At 38.8% G+C, this 20,444-nt stretch overlaps 2 protein-coding genes and 1 non-coding gene across 14 annotated transcripts in view; 2 read left to right on the forward strand and 1 right to left on the reverse strand.

Annotated features, from left to right (window-relative positions):
* Positions 1-20,444, reverse strand: part of LOC109913613 (guanine nucleotide-binding protein G(i) subunit alpha-1) — a 1,176,207-nt gene that overhangs the window by 350,157 nt on the left and 805,606 nt on the right. The window lies entirely within an intron of this gene.
* magi2a (membrane associated guanylate kinase, WW and PDZ domain containing 2a) overlaps positions 1-20,444 on the forward strand; it is a 569,288-nt gene that overhangs the window by 43,789 nt on the left and 505,055 nt on the right. The window lies entirely within an intron of this gene.
* On the forward strand, positions 18,506-18,608 carry LOC125485823. Its single transcript, XR_007264513.1, has one exon. It is a non-coding gene; the product is annotated as a U6 spliceosomal RNA (small nuclear RNA).

Consider the following 20,444-nt stretch of genomic DNA (forward strand, 5'->3'; position numbering starts at 1 on the left):
ATCTGGGTTGGGCCTTAAGAAGCAGGTGAGTGGTTAGTCACTTCATTGTTATTGTTATGGTCATAGTTCTAGTGTCAGCAGTCAGGTCATGTCAATTCATGCATTCAGGCACTTCATCGGATCAGATCCAGTATTCTAGTTGTTTCCAGAGGTCGAAAGATTGCCAGACCTGTAAGTAAATTTAAGGGAACATTTTAATAATTCTGACAATTGAGATTTAAAAGATTACAACGATGCAAAGAACAGAAGAACTCTGCAGGTCCAAGGTAGAAGTGTGGTCTGCGTTGCAAAGAGGTAGTATAAGGTGGCCATCCCAGGTCTGAGTTGAGCTGCTGAACTAACTAGGTATTGCACAAGTCAAAACCAAAAATCCCTTGTGCAAAAGAGGAAACCTTAAACAGTGCAGTAAATCAGGCTGAAAAGAAAGCATTAAAAGTTGCATCAGTACAGTGCACAGAAACCACAATGTAGGGCTGGAAACAAAAATGAAAGGACCACGAGTGAAAACTCATACATTCCAGGAGCAGAGTGCCAGGAAATCACTTACCAATGCTTTTAAAGGTGATGATCATTGGACAAAAAGAACAGAATGGGACTCATAGTGAGGCTCCAAAGCACAGAAAAGCCTCCATTACTACTATAAAGCATTGGAAAAACCTCCAGTACATCTGCTATGTGTGGGAGAGCTTCCATCACTGCAGATTAAAAATGTTTAAAGAAGATAAATGCTCAATCAAATTTGGAAGCTATGGCATCAGAAACAGCATTGCCAGGAAGATTTAATTTCAGAGATAGGCCTCATAGACACAAAATTGGATATTCTGGAGAAAACAACTCTTGAGTTGTGGAATAGCTTCTGAAGTAGATGTTAAGATAGAAGTTGAACAAATAAATACATTGCTGTACACAATTGAGAGTATAGCATGCGATGTTATTGCCTTCCAAGGGATTAACAAAGCATCAAATTCAGAGAAGGACTGAGAAAAGGGAACACTTCAACAAAGCAGGAAAAGAGTCTAAATACTTCCATTAGTCTGGTACACTGTATACTGAAGGAATGGAAATGCAAGTCAAGATGCATTGCTATTACAGTAGCAATGTAAGAATGAGACCAGAGATGGGAATCGTGGAAGATCCAGTGGTACCAGACAGATTTGAGTTTGCATGCTAAAGTGCAGAAGTATCAGTTTACTATGTTCCAGCATGCTGTTAGGCCTATAGCCAACAACATCTTGTAAGATGGGGTAGAAGAAACTACTAGCAATTTTGAATCCATTCCTAACTTGATACTTATTTTAGCCCAAAATGGAATCTCATGATTGATCTGAAGAAACTTAATCAAAGTTCCGGAGGCAAAGGAAATCATTAGACTAATTCCTTACCAAGGAATGCAGGGTGTCATGGTTACAGAACACTAAAAGAAGAGCTCATAAAGGATTGAGCCATTGTAAGCATCAGTGATGAGAAACTATCAGATTTTTTTACATTTGAAGGATGATTTGTCTTCCGAGCGTATGTTTTGGGATTCGACACAGGCCATGATCAGGACTCAGAATTAGACCATTATCTCAGGAAAGCCTGAGCCTTCCTCTGAATTGGTCAGTTGGGTAGGGCCAAAATGATGATGTTGCCCTCCCAAAAATATACTCAGATGACAAAAAAGCAGGAAAGAAGTAAAAGCCCCATATTAAAATATTCATTTTGCAGAGCAAGGCAATATGATAAATAAGTCCCTGGTAGAGGGATCCAAGTACCTCAGCGTAGAAGTGCTAGACACTAAAAGCATTACTGCAAGTTTTGGAATATAGCATCACTACAGAAGATGCTTTAAGGAGGGAATTCCTCAAAAAGGAAAAGTACTTGGACAAGACAAAATCCAGGAAATTGAAGATGAGGACCAGCATGGCAAACCAACATTTTTAGCTTAAGTCAGAGAATGACTGCAGAAGTTCTGGACAGTCACACTGCAAAGTTAAAGGCTTCAACACAGAAACTAAATTAAATACCAGTGTGGCAGATTACCATGATTTATATCATTTAGATGTTCATTCACTGAGCATCAGACTGCAAGGTCCAGGACACAGATTTTCAAGTGCAAGGTTATTCACTGTCACACTTAGCCACAAGTTGTAAGAAGTCAAAGAGATTTTACTATGTCTTGACAACCAAGCCAGATTTATTTTAAGCTTGAATGGTTGGAAGCAAGCCAAATATTACAAAAAGAAAATGGTTAGGAATTTTGTCAAGAATCCACAAAACCTTTTATTGGTTTAGGAAAGCAGAAGCAAGAGTATCGCACTGCATCACAAGGATGCCAAGTCAAAATGTTTGTAGATATTTTCTAATTACACTTTCTAGCCAATATGTTTGGGATATTTGTACTTCACAAAAGCTTCAGTCATAAGATAAGTGCCGACAGTGTTGGAGGTAGAATACTGGCATAGATAAAGAATTGTCTAATGGGCAGGAAACAGGGAGTGGGACAAGGGGTTATTTTACAGGTTGGAAATCCAGATCAGTGGGGCTCCACAGGGATCAGTGCTGATACTGTAACTGTTTACAATATATATTAATAACTTGGAGGAAGGAAACAAATGTACTATAAACAAATTTGCAGATGACACAAAAATAGATGGAAAAGCAGGTTGTGTGAGGGATACAAACAGTTTACAGAGACATTTTGATAATTTAAGTAAGCAGGCAAGAAGTTGGAAACTGGAATAAAATGTGAAGTTGCCCATTTTAGAAAAGAGAACAAAAGAACGAATGTTATTTAATTGGAGAAAAACTGCAGAAAGCTGCAACACAAAGGACTTGGGGGTATTTGTGTATGAAACACAGAAGCAAGCACAGAGGTGCAGCAGGTGATCAGAAGTCTAATAGAATGTTGGTATCTATTTCAAGGGTGTTGGAAAATAAGAATAGGAAAGTCTACTATAATTGTACAAGGTACTGGAGTACCTCATCTGCAGTGCTGAGAGTAGTTTTGGTCCCCAAATTAAGGAAAGATATCACTTATTTGGATGCAGTATTTTTTAGGCCAGAGAACAGAGGTTTAAAAAAAGATGAAAGGCAAATTTTTCACACAGAGGATGGTTTGCATGTGGAATGAACTTCCTGAGGAAGTAGTGGATGCAGGCACAGTTACAACATTTAAAAGACACTTAGATAAGTACATGAATAAGAAATGTTTGGAGGGATATAGGCTAGGAGCAGGCAGATGGACTAGTTTAGTTTGGGATTATGTTTGGTATGGACTGGTTGGACCAAAGGGCCTGTTTCTGTGCTGTATGACTCTAAGGTTCACGAGAATGATTGCTGGTATGGAGGGATTGTCTTTCTCACATGTAATTGAACAAGGTGGTCCAGAGAGAAGTCCATCCAATTTTTTTAGCAGACAGCAGTCTGGGAAAACGAGACAGTGTGCATTCAATTTGAAGATAGCTACAAACAACCAATGAATGCACCCAAACTGTAGTCCAGGTTGATTGTCACTTTTATCACATCATGTTGGCCTATTTTGTTGTAATCATCTGACTTTTGGAATTTTGTCAGTACCAGCATTTCCAGTATTCAATGGCTCAAATCCTTGAAGGCAAGTAAGTTATAATTTATTGTATAGATAACACACTGATATGTAATGTAATCAAAAAGAAGTATGATTGAGGTGTCTGGGAAGTTATGGAAGTATCCAAGTGCAGGCCTTACACTCAATGAGAAGTATCAATTTGCCAAATTTGGTATTTATGTACTTGGGTCACATCTTGCAGGGGATGAGTGGAGGTGATGGCCTAGTGGTATTATTGCTCGGCTGTTAATCCAGAGGCCTAGATAACGATCTGGAGACCCAGGTTCTAATCCTGCCATGGCAGATGATGGAACTTGAATTCAAAAATGTATCTGGAATTAAGAATCTAATGATGACCATGAATCCATTGTCAGTTGTTGGAAAAACCTATCTGGCTCACTAATGTCCTTTAGGGAAGGAAACTGCCATCCTTACTTGGTCTGGCCTACATGCGACTCCAGACCCACAGCAATGTAGTTGATTCTGAACTGCTGTCTGGGCAATTAGAGATGGGCAATAAATACCTCATCCCATTAATGAATAAAACAAACCATGCCAGAAAAATTGAGCGTTTGAATGTGGTTGAAGATGCTTGAAACTGCACCAGGTATCAATGGATGTCAATTGATGTGATTTGAATGGGTCCTCCTCACAGATGATCACATTCAAGCAACCACATGTTCAAAAGTGATCAGAGCTTGTTAAATTTGTGTAGTGAGGCTCATTTGGTTTGGCTTGCTGCCCTTGTGTCATAACAGTTTTATAGGTATCAAATGTAACTCCCTTACAGATTGTTGTATCAACAGAAATAAACAAATTTTACAGTGTATTTTCAAACATTTTCCCCAGCAGCATCCCTCACCCCTTCAATTTCAACTGCCAAGTCATCTTTGCTTATTCTCTAACATTCTGTAGAATTTCTGTACCCACTTTGCCAGGGTGATCTCTTTGAAAAAAAAACAAGGATGCTCTACCATCCTGGTGAGTAGGTGGGGGTGACTTTAAAAAAATAGCCAAGCTATGTAAATGTGGCAACATTAAATAATGAGTAATAAATGTGCAGTAGAATTAAATTTAGAAGTAATCCATCAACTCAAAGGCTGCTTTGTCATTACCTTTCAAACCTGTGACTTCTACCAATCATGGGATCATCATCACCTGCAAGTTCCTCCCGAAGTCGCACACCGTCCTGACTTGAAACAACGTTGCTGTTCCTTTGCTTTTGCTCAGTCAGAAGTCTAGAACTCCCTTCCTAACAGCTTCCCTGTACTAAGCTGCTGTTTTAGAGGAGGTAGCCACTGAAGTCCTAGAGCTGGGGGAGCAATGCAACCCATCATCTACAGTCTGCCATCCATTACAATTGGGAATTCAACAGGCTGGCAGCAGTTACCATAGCCTAGAGAGTGGGTCTTATTTTTTGCTACTGCCCAAGAAAGCCATACAACTTGCCATGGTGTACACTTGAAGGGGAAAAATGAGAAAGAGGTAAAAAATGTATTTTGAATAGAAAAAAGTTTGAATAAAAATTCTATCACCTGTCATGTAATGTATGTGATAAAAATCCATACATGAACCAATGGCATGTGAATTTAGTCTGGGTGTATGAGAGAGTTTGATGATTAACTTGTTAGTATTATTGGAACCATGATTTTTTTTAAAACAAGTTTGAAAGACAGAGCTGCTGTGGTGAAAATGGGGATTTTTTGCATTGGGAGAGTTTTATAAGTGGACAGAATAATGGCTGAGGAGAATTAACTTGCTTTCTGTAACAAAGAATCAGAATTTATTTTTGCTTAGGCAAAAAACCCCACTCCTTCATATGTTTTTGTTTTTCACTTTTCAGAGGTCCATTTGGAAGCTAGATGTGAGAGACAGTTTCTTGTGATGATGTAAGATAGTTTAGATTGAAAACAACAAATGCTGGAGATCACAGTGGGTCAGACAGCATCTACAGAGAGAGAGCAAGCTAACATTTTCGAGTCTAGATCTCCACCATTTGTTGTCTTCAGTACAGATTCCAGAATCTGCAGTAATTTGTTCCTAAGATAGTTTAGAATTGTTATCCTCAATATCAGGATTTTATTTTGAATATTCCAGAAATGTTTGGCAAGAACCCTAAGGGAATTATTTGAAGCTGAGAAAGTCAAAGCGCAGTTATGCAACTAATCAAAAAAGAGACTACCAAACTCTCAAGTCAGGATTTGAAAGCAAGAGTTAAGTTAAATCTACAGATAGAGAAACAAATGCTCTCTGATGTTTGAGTACTCTAAAGTGATGATGTTTAAATAGATCAGATTTTATCTCTACTGTGTTTTGAAATCTTTTAAATTGCGTTACATGTAAATAACTTGGTTTATTCTATTTTGCCATCTGTTTTGCATATTAAACTTCCTTTTTATTATGAAAACCAAATTTTCAGGATTGTGACCTGATGTTTCAGTTGAAGACTTATGTGCTAAATAAGAAAACAATATGATCTACCAAGCCTGACCTGATTTGTCCATTAGCAACATTGGGTATGTTATGATCCTGGCCAGTGAATTTCTGAGAAGCAGAATCTTGTGTTTCACTGCATCCTTTGAATTCTCCAAACCCAACTTCACTAGTGCTAGACTAAGGTGCATTGTCAGTGTGAAGAAAACTTCAGCTGAGTGAGACAAAGGCTGAAATATGAATTGATTGAAGGAGACAGAGGTGCTTCAACTAAGGTTTACTGCAAGAAGGAAATGCTCCAGAACAAGAGTTCAGAGAGAGAGAGAGGATAAAGGTATGTATCGAGAAGCGTACCTGCAGTGAAACCATTGGCAAAGTGACATCACGAAATATAGTGTAACGCAATTGAAAGCTGATTGATGATTAAGATTGGTGAATATTTCTAGTTTTTAAAAGTAAGGCCTTTAGGTCTCCATTGTTTCTCTTCTTAAGAATAGCTGGTTAATGCTGGTAATTTTCTTTTCTGAAAAACATTCATTATCGTGAAGTATAAAGAGCAGGGAATCTACAGTAATTAATTCACAAAATAAATCAAGATGATAGTGATGGCAGAACAAGTGTGTGTTAGTGCTGCAGTATGTGGAAGCCGCTGGGTACCAAGGTGATCCAGAACAAACGTGTAGTAAATGTCTATAGCTTGAGGAATGTTGAATCCAAGTTGAGGAGCTGAGGTCCGAGCTTCAGACATTGCTCTTCATCAAGGGAGGGGAATGGAACCTGGAGACTTTACTCCAGAGTGTGGTCACACCTCACAGACTAGGTAATTCAAATTTGCCTGTGATCAGAGACATCATGTAGATCCCAGGAAAATGAAAGCAAGAAGTGAGTTCCTAGAGCCATTGGGTGTCAATGTCGTTTAATACTTTTTAGGAATGATCAACCAGCTAGGGATGTTCATTCCAAATCTAGCAACTATCACATAGCTCATTAATAGAGCTTTTAAGTAAAGGTCAACAGTGACTTTGGAATTTGGAGCACAATATTTCAGAAGATGATGGAAAAGTTACTCTCTTCAGATGTATTAGCTCACTGCAGCCCCCAGTTGCCCACAATAGTGTCCACAAATTACTCATTCAAGTTCAGGTTGATACAAGTGGAAAACATGTCCATTTTGCATCCAAAGTGCTGACTGCAATATTGCAGCACTTTGCAGCTACTGAGAAAGAGGCTTTAGGGGTTGTGAACATTTCTCAGATTACTGATCAGATTGAAATTTCAGGTGCAAACATCGTAAACTATTACTTGTTATTGAATACCAAACAAAATACTACTAAGAATCCAGATGTGCAGACTCAGATTATTGAGATATGACTACTTGATAGTCTATGTCCAAGGGAAAGTACAAATTGCAGGTGATATACTGTCCGGATCGAGAGTATGTCAGGCTGAAGCAGGAAATTTACTGCCCAGTGAAGAAGTAGAATCATTTTCTACAGTAATCACTGGTTTTATTACTGGCTTTAAAGAAGTTGTTATAGGAAATTTGTGAAGATATAAAAGCAGACATAGAACGCACTAAAATCATATAATTCTTTCCAGATTTGAAGAAGAATTCATGGAGTGCACTTGGAAATTACTAAGTGTAGAGTAAGAACACAACAGTCTGTATGGTGGCCAGACATTTCAAGAGAAATAAAAAATTTCATGTTATCTTGACAAACATTGCCATCAATAGTCAGGTACTCTGAGTCCCCTAGATAGGCCTTAGCAAAGATTAGAATTAAACTTATTTGACTTCCAAGGCAATACACTCTTGATTCTATTAGATTACTATGCTAGCCGATTAGAAGTTTCTAGACCGTACAACCACGGCTGAATCAGTGATTAAAGCACTGAATAAGATATTTTATACACAAGATTTCCTAGATGAGAGAGCTTCAGACATCTGTCCGCAATCTATGACTGAAGAGTTCAAGAAGTTCATGACAGAGACATGTACCAAACAGCTCACAAGTCCTCCACTTTATCCACAGGCAAATGAAACAACAAAGTGGTTAAAAATAGTTACTAATGGCTAAAAAAAATATTGAGAGTTAGCCTTGTTAAGTTACAGATCAACACATTTGAGTCATGTATATTCACTGGCAGAGTTAGTCATGGGCAGAAGACTTAAAGCCAAAATTCCTTCATGAGGCAAAAAAAGAAATAGGATAATTTCAGATGTTGAGCAATGACTGGTACCAGGCAGAAGGCTTGGATTGTGGATAGAAGGTCAAAAGGTACAGTCCTCAGAAAGGCAGAACAACCAGTCTTAGACGGTTTGAACATTCAGAAGGAAGGAACATTTAGGAGAAAGAGAAAGGCATTAATTCTGCCTGAAGCAACAGGAGTAAGCAAGTATGATTAGCAAATATAGGACAAGGAGAACAGAACTACATCAACTATCTCACAAAATTGTACAAAAGTTAGAGAATGGTGGAAGGCCATCACCCTTACTCAGCATTCATGCTAACCAGATTAGGGCGAGAAGTGAAAGTTCCTTAAAAGCTCAACTTGTAATGTTTGGAATTTGATGGTGGATTGGGATTTTGAGGTAGGCAAGATGGTGCTAATGCAAATGACTTAGAGCTTGTTGAAATTACGTTAACAAGAAGTAGAGAGAAACTGATGATGAATACTATAATGGAAATAAATATTTCATTAAGATTATTTAACTCTGACATCAACAATCACTTGCAATTGAGATTCCAAGGAGAGAGGAGTGGAAGTACTTTGTGAGAGAGCTGTAATCAATATTGTTTATATTCAATTGTTAATAGTCTATTGGAACTGCTAGGAATCAGCTAATAGCCATTCTTAGATAACGCAGAGACTGTATTGTAGCAGGTCTTTGTGAAGACTGTGTTGTATTTGCAATATGACTAGAATGTTTAGTAATCCTGAACTCCAAGCTGATGGTCTGTGGATGTGGGTTCGAATTCCACCGTGAAAGATGGTGATATTTGAACTCGATAAAAGTCTGAAATTAAAATTAGCCTAATGGCAATCATGTAACCATTATCAATTGTTGTAAAATCCTATCTGGCTCTTGATGTTCTTTTGGGAAGAAAATCTCCTATCTTCCAGACAGACAGTAATGTGGTTGACTCTTAACTACTGTCTGAAATGGCTGAGCAAGCCACTCAATTTTATCAAACTGTTACTAAGTCTAAGCAATTGAGTGAAACCAGCCGGAGCACCTGGCACCAACTTCAGCACCAGAAAAGCTGATATCAAACAGCCCAGATGATCCTGCAAAGTCCTCCTTACTGGTATCTCTGGGAGCTTCTGCCAAATCTGGTAGAGTAGTTCCACAGACAATCTTCATGGGTATGTTGAGAGTCCTCAACATTCACTCTGGACCTTGATTCTCTTTGACAAGTGAGAAGTGTGATAAACGCAAGAAATGGAGTATGTGCGCTGTACGTGAACTTTCAGGAAGTCTTTGATAGAACACCATTTAGTGAAGCGTGGGTGGAACAAAGTTAAACCATAGGCAACAAAATCAGATTTAAAAACTGGCTAGAAAGAGGAAACAGGGCAGTTTCTCAAATTGACTGGAAATTAAAATCCCCTAGGATTCCGCATTGCAACTGTTAATTTTTGCAGTGTCCATCAATGATTTAGATATAAAGTCAGGGATAATAGTATCCAAATTTGCATAACATTAAATGGCTTGTACTTATATTTCTCCTTTCATGATCTCAGAATTTCAAGGGTAACCTGAGATGGGTAATGCATGCTGGCCCAGCCAGCTAAGCCCAGATCCATTGAACGATTTAAAATAGTTAGAATTAAATAAATGTTCAACATGTGAATTACCTGTCATTTACTACCGTGGATCAAAATGTACATGAAGCTTGACATTTATTGTTTTGCAATGTATAAACTAAATTAAGCAAAGTACAGTGAAAACCCTGGGCCTATGCTGTCCTGAGAAACCCAACCTGAAACAAAAATAGTACATTGCGTGTTTGATTTCTTTTTTACAGACCGCACAATATTTACAGCAACATTGTTGTTGACCTCTTCCTTCCACACATGTAAGAACATAAAACATTTATCTGTAAAATATTGTACTTGTCATGATGTTAAATACAGACTATTGATGTTCGAATTAATCCCTATGAGTTTCATAGATGGAAATAATTTTTAAAAAGAGACCAAAAGACTGATTTAAAATGACTACAGAGCTCACCTGGCCCACACAGTTGTCCAGTTTTGACGGAATTGTATGCATTCGACCAAAGACAGGCTGAGCTGAAGTTATCATTCTCCCATGGGCAATTAAATCAGTTGGACCCCATGGGAAGCATGGAAAGCACCTTATCTCCGATTTGATTTACACCATTATTAGAATCTGTCATATTGGAGATGAAACATTGAATGTAATTGCCATTTTGGGAACAGTAACCTCCACAAATATGGAATATACAAATTTCTTTTTCAAGAAAATAAAAGCAAAGTATTGTTGATCTGGAGAAATTCCTCAGATCTGGCAGCATCTGTGGAAAAAGAAACAGACTTAACATTTCAAGTACAGAATGGCTCTTAAATAAAAACAGACAGTGCTGGAGAAACTCAGCAGATCTGGCAGCATCTGTAGAAACAGACTTAACATTTCGGGTCCAGTGACTGTCCAAACCTTGCATATTTCTAAATATTTATTCTTTGATCATTTTATTAATACTTGGATCACCTTTGGAAAATTGATCCTGGCAGTTGACATTGCAGCTGTTATACAAGGTGCCCCACTCTAAGTTTATTCTGGAGTTTGTCATATTTCTGTAAGTTGTGTGTAAAGGAAGTGAAACGAATAAGACAAGTTAAGTAGCTTTGTCGGTTTTTCTTAATTCTTAAAATTATTAAGAAAAAGATTTGCATTTATTTGGCATTTTTCACGACTATTGTACATCTCAAAGCTTATGATGCACTTATAACAATGATTACATTTTACAATGTAGGAATCATGACAACCAATTTATACAGAGCATTCATCCACAATGTAATAATGATGGATAATCTGTTTTGTGTTGCTGATGGAGGGATAATTATTGGCCAGAGCACCTAAGATTATTCCCTTGCTCTTCTTCAAAATGATCTCATGAGACAGATGGGATCTTGGTTTAACATCTCATTTGAAAGATGGCATGTCCAGCAGTGCAGCATTTCGTCAGTACTGCGCTTAAATGTAAGCCTTGATTTTCATGCTCAAGTCATGATGTGGGACTTGTGATTTAAAGGTGAGAATGCTACCAACTAGTCCTGAATTGATACAAGACAGAGTTCCAGTTTTGGTATATTGGGGTTGCAAGTCGTCTTCATGTGAAGTTGTTCTTTTCACTTCCTAACTGAAGGTCAAAACAAATCGGCACCAAAGCAATTCTTGGGACACTCCAAGAGCAGGAGATCATATGCTTTCCCCTACCTATTGGCAAGTTTCTAATGATTCTTACGTATGCATGGTCAGCACAAAAATCATCAACCTCGGTTATTTTTCTCATGTGTGTGGAAGATGCATTTCATTGGAAGAATAAAGAAGATATGTAGTCCAAGGTAGGTAGTCAGTGCTTTTCACCCACCTTTCAGAAACATGCATATGTAACCTTCCTGCTGTTTCTAAAGTGCTCTGATGTGATTGGCATGCGTTATGGGATTTTTTAAAAGCCTAGATTCAGAATAATTTTGAGACTTTAGCTGGAATTTTCATAGCATATTCAGTGGATTCTTGACGTTTTGTTACACGTGAATGTAAAATGAAATGTTCCATCATTGCAAATATTGGATTTGGTGTTGAGTTTTTAACTGACTCAAGAAGTATGTCCGAATGATTGTGTATCCTTAAAAATATGTAGGCTTTGCCAACTTCTAACATTTGAAAGGAGACCAGATAGGCATCTTTCAATAATTGGATTTGCATTTTTTATACTGCTCTCCTTGATCAGTTTATTTTATTGATTTATGTTTGAGAATCAGTCTCTAATTAAAATTTTACCAATTGGTGGTATTGGTAAATCAATGTTATAAAGAAAATAATTTGATATGTTTGTTTTGAGAATATTCTGTGAAGTTAGTAAATTCTCTTATTGGATACTAGAGCATGCGAAATACAGTACACACTTTTAAGCATTATCTTCTATGTTTGTATACTTTCTGCAAATGAATTAAATTTGCTTTATAGAATGATAATACTGTATTCCCTTGGTTAGCTGATAGCATTATCTTGTATTTGGATGGGGGGAAGTTGGCCAACTGTACAAGTATTGGCAGGGATTTGGGAATTTCATCGTCTTTAGCGATCAAGTGGCATGGACATGTAGATCTGTAGCTTCCTAGGAACTGAGGTCCCAGTGTCTGTTGGCGTATTAAGACAAGAGTCATGCATTACTTATTTTCTTACAGGAAGGATAACATCACTGGCTTGAATCATGCATTAAGAATGTGGCTAACAGCACACTCTGTTATATTAGACAACAATTTCCAGAGCCTGCACATAGGCAGTTAAACATGAAAGTTTGGGGGTCAACGTCTGAATTGCCTTGCGTATCCACAAGTTACATTATATTGGCATATTCACAGTAAAGTCGGGCTTGAAATCTATGAAGAAATTTGCTATATTTGGCCACTAAACACACCAGTAAATGTTATGGTTGGTATGTTCATGAGTAATTGAATTGTTAACAGTATGATGACGTTGACTTAGTGGCGTGCAAGCACTCTGGTTGTATTTAATGCAATGTAATTTTAGCTACGTGGAGACGTATTTCTGTAGAATATAATTATTCTTTGAGCTTTTAATCAAAATGTTAAACTTCTTTTTGTCTGATTCCAATTCCCACCTGTTTTTCCTAACCTTTAACTTGCTTTCTGTACGTGATTTAAGTCTGATTTACATTCTGTTTTATATATCCTGGTTTAGACTCTGCCTTCATCAGGGAAGACTGTTCCATTTGATTGTCTGAAGAGCCACACTATTGCTCACTCTTCTTGCATCGGTCCCGGATCGCTGCAGAGAGTGCAGTGTTGAATGTACACTTTGCTAGCATGTTTGAAAGCAGGGTGGGGAAATCATAAAATTCAGAACTTGACCTGCCTATCACTTTCCCATTTGTTCCAACCTGTTTCCCATTTTACAGGGGATGAAGAAGTGTTGGGCAGCTTGCCTAATTGGGCCTACTGAGGCCTTTATATGGCTAACTGAATATCACTTAAATGTTGCATCTTGTCCTGCCACTACTTTAAAAGTAGTGGGGACGTCAATGTCAAGTGGAGAGCCCAGCAGCTGATATCAGGCAAGCAGGGGTTCTTACTTGGATTGTTCACTGTGTCCACCAGAAGCAGCTCTTCCAAAGCCATATCCCCCCTTTAACCCTCCCCCATCCTGATCTCTGAAGCCCAATCCTTGCACCATTTTTCTGGAATCAAAATGAAAATTTATTTTATGCGGAAGATTGTTAGAAAAAACAGTGCCTTTCCAAGAATTTTGCTGGAATCAGAATCCATGTTGATAGAAAGGAAACTGCATAACTATTCTGCCTTCCTTAATTCAGCTGGGTTGCTGCTGACATTGGAGAGTTTGATTTTGTTTTGTTATTCTTCACTGAGATGTGGCTAATTGATATGAGATTTGCAGATCGTAGAATCGCTACAGTGCAGATAGAGGTCATTCAGCCTATCAAGTCTGCACCGACCCTTCAAAGAGCATCCCACCCTCCCCAAACTATCCTTATAAACCCGCATTTACCCTGACTAATTTACTTAGCCTGCACATCCCTGGACGCTATGGGGAAATTTAGCAAAGCCAATCCACCCAACACACATCTTTGGACTGTGAGAGGAAACCAGAGCATACAGCAGAAACCCAGAAGACACGGAGAATGTGCAAACTCCACACAGTCACCTAAGGTTGGAATTTAGGGCAGACGATGGCCTGGTGGTATTATAGCTGGATTGTTAATCCAGAGACCCAGATAACATTCTGGGGACCCGGGTTCGAATCCCGCCATGGTAGATGGTGGAATTTGTGTCCAATAAAATATCTCGAATTAAGAGTCTAATGATGAATCCATTGTCAATTGTTGGAAAAACTCATTGTCGATTTCTGGTTCACTGATGTCCTTTAGGGAAGGAAACTGCCATCCTTACCTGGTCTGGCCTGCATGTGACTCCAGACCCACAGCAATGTATTTGACTCTTAACTGCCCTCTGGGCAACAAGGGATGGGCAATAAATGCTACATAGCCCTCATCCTATGAATGAATAAAAAAATTAAACTCTGGTCCCTGGTATTGAGAGGCAGCAGTGCTAACCCAAACACTGTGCCGCCAAACTTAATCTAATCTCATCAGACTTAATATCTGCAGTCTTGTAGCATCTAGCTCTGAATGGCAGTAATCAATCAAACTACTGAACGTGGGAGGAGGCTCCACAAATATCCTGATCCTTAACTCTGGGGGAGTCCAACACATCAGTGCAAAAGACAAGGCATTTGTATCCATCTTCGGGCAGAAATGCAAAGTTGGAAAGTCCATCCTGATTTCCTTCTGAGGTTTCCAGGTTCACATCTTCAACCAGTTGAATTGGCTGTATATCTTATCAAGAAATGGATGGCTGCTGGATACTGTGAGTCTATAGACCCTGTAGACATTCTGCCAATAATATTGAGAATACATGCTCCTGAATTAGCTGCATCCCAAACTAAGCTGTACCATACAGAAACAACAGTGGCATTTACCTGGCAATACAGAAAATTTCCCAAATGTGTCTTGAGCACAAAACGCAAGACAATCAATTGTCATTTTATCGGTCTACTCTCTATTAAAGAGTTGTTGACAGTGCAACAAAGTGCACTTATTCAGTAATATCCTGTTAAATGACACTCAGTTTTGTTTTGACAGGGTCACTCAGCTCCTGACCATATTACAGCCTTGGTCCAAATTTGGACAAAAGAGCTGAACTCCAGATATGATGTGAAACGTTTCACTGATTATGGCATCAAAAGTCGCCAGCAAACCCAGGATCAATCAGAATGAGGGGAAATCACTCTGCTATTTGAGGTCATATGTAGCACAAAGAAAGATTATTGTAGTTGTTGAACAGCAATCATCTTAGTTCCAGAATGTTACACAGGAGTTGCTTACTGTCCTGGGCCCAACCATCTTCAGCTGCTTCATCAATGATGTTCCCTCGTCATTAGTTCACTGATGATTGCACAATGTTCAATACCATTTGCAACACCTCTGTAACTGAAGTAATACATTTACATATGCAGCAAATCCTGGGCAACATTCAGGCTTGGGCTGATGAATGGCAAATAACATTTGTACAACACAAGTATTAGGCAATGACCATCTCCAGTAAGAGAGAACCCAACTATGATCCCATGACATTTAATGGCATTGTCATTGCTCAATCTTTCATGTCAACATGTTGGGTATCACCACTGACCAGAAACTGAATGGCCTCGCCATTTAAATACTGTGGAGACAAGAACAGATCAGAGATTAGGAATTCTGCAGTGTGTAACACACCTGTCTCTCGCCAGTGCGTGTCCACCGTCTATAAGGCACAAATCAGGAGAATGATGGAATACTCACCACTTGCCTGGATTGGTGCAGCTCAAACAACAGTTAATTAGCTTGACACTATCAAGAACATAACAAGCCAGTTGATTGTTACCCCATCTTCAGCATTGACTCCCTTCATCAATGGACAATGACAGCGGTGTGTACCATTTGCACTGCAGTACCTTATTAAGGCTCCTTCGACAGCACCTTCCATACCCATGACTTGTACCAACTAGAAGGAGAAAGGCAGCAAATGCATGGGAATATCATCAGCAAATTCCCCTGTAAACCTCATATTATCTTGATGTAGACTTATATTGCCATTCCTTCACTTGCTGGGTCAAAATCTGAAACTCCCTTCTTAACAGTACTGTAGGTATACCTGCACCCCAAGAATGGCAACAGTTTAATAAGGCAGCTCACCAAGACCTCCTTGTGGTCAATTATGGATGGGTAATAAATGCCTGCCTAACCAGTGAGACCCACAACCATGAATGAATAACAATATTGAACTAGTACAGTATCAATACTTTAGTGGCAAATGTTGTTTAGAGTCCAAGAACAAATCACTCGTCAATAAAATATAACAAAAAATGCAGCCTTCCTTGACCACCCACACATTGTATAAAACCAGATTTTTAACATTTTAAGCATACATTTATCAGAATAATCAAGGTTAATATTTAGTTTCAAGATATAATTAACAATATGCACAGTTCAATTACCACTGCACCTTAAATACTGCTAATAGCATTTCGCTCAGTAATATATTAATTTAAATATTATTAACCATGCTCATTTCAGGAGATGACTGATATTTTACACTTAGCCAATTTTTGTTTTACTTGCTAAAATTCTGTTTACGTAACTTGAGAGTTTCAAAATCAACAAAGGACTCTCTGATCACTAAAAGAGTTCCATCATATTGATGTTGATGCTTAACAATAATGGAACCATTCCACTAATGGAGTCTTTCTCAAATCTTCTGGGCTTAATATGAACAGTACTGTTGGTCACCTTGCTTTTTCTTTTATCAAATTCTGATGCTGTTGTTCTTGTGAACGTTTACAATAAGGAGCCAAGATATTCATTAGTTAACTAAGATCTGTAGATCAGCACAGAAAATGTTACTTAGATACATAGGTGGAGCCAAATCAAACAGGGACTTTCTGTGCCACCTTGAAGATTTTTAGGAAATTACAGCATTTTTGAAAATGATGGCCCATAAAATTGAAGGTGCAAATGAATTCACATTACCATACAAATGAGCTAATTATACATTACCATCGGGCAGAGCCATGGTTTGATCTTTGAAGCCTAGAATTACTGTTTCAAAGTAATTCTCAATGAGATCATCATTACATACACTTTAATGCTCCATGATTCCCAGGTGAACATTGTGTTCCTGTCCTTGGGCCATTGTCCTCCACAAACTGTACTATGTCAGCAGAATTCAGAGAGTTTCCATCAAACGTTGGATGGCTAGATGAAGCTATGAAGCAAAAGGGAGCAGAAGACATTGGTTTTATTTGTCGGCTTCCAAACAGTAGTGAGAAGGTTGGGGAATACGTTAAACATGAAATTAGAGATGCGTGTAACAAGGATGATAAGGTAATCGTGGATAAGTTTAATTTGCATATAGATTGGGCAAATCTCTATAGCAATAATGTAGTGATAATGAATTCCTAGAGTGTGTACAAGATGACTTTTTGACCAGTACATTGAGGAACTAACTAGGAAATAGGCTGTCGTAGAATTGGTTTTGTGCAATGAGGAGGAGTCAATTAATAATCTTGTTGTCCAAAGCCCTTAAGAGTGATCGTAACATGATAAAATTCTTCATTGGGATAGTAAATACAGTAGTCAAATCCATAAACAGGGTCCCAAATCTAAAAGCAAAACATAGAAAATATGAGGGGTGAGTTGCAATACACTGCCTGAATACACGGAAAATTCTGAGGAAGGGTCACTGGACCCGAAATGTTAACTGTGTTTTTTCCTTCATAGATGCTGCCAGGCCTGCTGAGCTTTTCCAGCAACTTCGTTTTTGTTCCTGATTTATAGCATCCACGGTTCTTTTGGTTTTTAAATGAAAAGGCTTATTGGTAACTATGAAATGGCTGAGTTTTAAGGGACAAAAAGTCTAACAGAAATAGTAGCCCAACCTTGGCTAACAGGAGAAATTAAGCACTGTATTCAATTCAAAGAGAAGTCATCTAAAGTTGTTAGAAAAAATAGTATCCCTGATGATTGGGAGCAGTTTAGATTTCAGGAAAGAAGGACCAAACAATGATTGATTAAGTAGGGGAAAATAGAGTAAAAGCTTCTAGCAGTATGTAACAAGAAAAAGATTTTTGAAGATAAATGAAAGCCCTTTACAAACAGAAAAGGAAGAATTGATTGAGAAGAACAGGGAAATGGCAAAGCAATTAAAAGCCACTTCACCTCTGTCTTCATGGGAAAAGGAAATCATAACTTCCAAGAAATGAAAGGGGAACAAGAGTCTCTTCAAAAGATGGAAATTTAGGAAATTTATATTAGTAGCAGGAAAATGTCCGTGAAATTAATGAAACTCAAAGCTAACAAATCCCAGCATATTAAAGGATGTAGCATTGGAAATAGCAATGTATTCATTGTATTCTTCCTAAATTATGTAGATTCTAGAACATTATCGACAGATTAGAAAGTGGTAAATGTAACTCCTTTAAAAAAGGAGCTAGGGAGAAAACAGGGAATTACAGGCCAGTTACCATGATATCAGTAGAAGGTAAAATGGTAGAATCTATTATAAAGAACATGAGAACAGAACACTAAGAAAATGTCGATGGGATTAGACAAAGTCAATATGGATTTATGAAAGAGAAAACAAGTTTGATAAACCTATTGGATAAACCTCGGCTTGCTTCGGCAGCACATATACTAAACTTGGAATGATACAGAGAAGATTAGCATGGCCCTTGGGCAAGGATGACACCCAAATTTGTGAAGCGGTCCATATATTTTGGGGCAGCACAGTGGCACAGCGATTAGCACTGCTGCCTCACAGCACCAGGGACCTGGGTTCGATTCCACCCTCAGGCGACTGTCTGTGTGGAGTTTGCACATTCTCCCCACGTCTGCGTGGGCTTTTGCCAGGTGCTCTGGTTTCCTCCCACAGTCCAAAGATTTTCAGGCTGGGGGAATTGGCCATGCTAAATTGCCCGTAGTATTCAGGGATGTGTAGATTAGGTGGGTTGCAGGGAAAGGGTGGGGGAATAGGTCTGGATGGGACGCTCTGAGGGTCGGTGTGGACTTGTTGGGCCAAAGGGCCTGTTTCCACACTATAGGGATTCTGTTCATATTCTAAGGTAAGATAGAACCAGTGAATGCAGTGTATTCGAATTTTCAAGCTTTTAATGAAATCCCATATAAGGAGTTGGTGTACAGGATTAATGCACAGAGGATTCAACTAATATACTGCCATGGATTCAGAACCGGTGAGTAGACAAGAAATAGAGTAGGAATAAAATTAATGCTAGGATCCTGGGGAGTGTTGCTGCACAAAGAGACCTAGGGGTGCAGATGCATAGTTCCTTCAAAGTGGTGTTGCAGGTAGACAGGGTGGTGGAGAAGGTGTTTGGCACGCTTACGTTCATTGGTCAGAGCACTGAGTATAGGAGTTAGGATGTGATGTTATAGCTGTACAGGACATCAGTGAGGACGCTTTTAGAATACTGCTACAGTTCTGGTCGCCCTGCTGTAGGAAGGATATTGTTAAACTTGAGAGAGTGCAGAAAAGATTTACAAAGATGTTGCTGGGACCAAAGGGTTTGATTAATAGGGAAAGGATGAATAATAGGCTGGGACTTTTTTCCCTGAACATTGGACGCTGAGGAGTGACCTTATAAAGATTTATAAAATTATGAAGGGCATGGATAGGGTGAATAACCAATGTCTTTTTCCTGGGGTGGGGCAGTCGAAATCTAGAGGGCATAGCTTTAAAGTGAGAGGGGAAATATTATAAAGGTTCTAAGGGATAACTTTTTCATGCAGAGGGTGGTGCATATATGGAATGACCTGTCGGAGGAAGTGGTGAAGGCAAGTACAGTTACAACATCTGGTGGGTATATGAATAGAAAGGGTTTACAGGGATATGGGCCAAATACTGGTAAATCTAGGTCAGATTGGGTTGTCTGGTTGGTGCGGATGAGTTGGACCAAAGGGCCTGTTTCAGTGCTATATGACTCTAAATGGGCCTTCCTTGGAGTGGAAGGTTGTGACCTGTGGGGAATCATAGAAGTCAATGCTTGAAACATCAGCTATTCACAATATATGTCAATGTTTTGGATGAGGGAATCACGTTTAATAATTTCAAGTTTGCTGATGGTACAAAACCGGAATTATGAGGTAGTGAAAAGGAAGTAAAAACGCTTCAATGCAATTTAGACATCTGAAGGTCAGATGCAGTATAATATGGTTAAATGTGAAGTTATGTACTTCGGTAGGAAAACATGATAGCAGGGTATTGTTTAATTGTGGCAGATTGCGAAATATTCATGTACAAAAGATCCTAGCTGTCCTTGTACAACCAGACAGTAAAAGCAGGTGCAGCAAGCAGTTTAGAAGGCAACTGGTATGTTAGCTTTCATTGCAAGAGATTTGGAGTACAGGTGCAAGCATTTCTTCCTGTAGCTGCCTAAGGCGTTTATGAGACCATACCTGGAGAATTGCTTGTAGTTTATGGTGCTATGACAGAAAATATATACTTGCCAAAGAGGGAGCACAGCAAAGGTTCACCAGATTGTCTAGGCCCGAAACGTCAGCCTTCCTGCTCCTCTGATGCTGCTTGGCCTGCTGTG

The sequence above is a fragment of the Rhincodon typus genome, chromosome 22 (assembly GCF_021869965.1).
Source record: "Rhincodon typus isolate 14 chromosome 22, sRhiTyp1.1, whole genome shotgun sequence".
NCBI classification, from domain to species: domain Eukaryota; kingdom Metazoa; phylum Chordata; class Chondrichthyes; order Orectolobiformes; family Rhincodontidae; genus Rhincodon; species Rhincodon typus.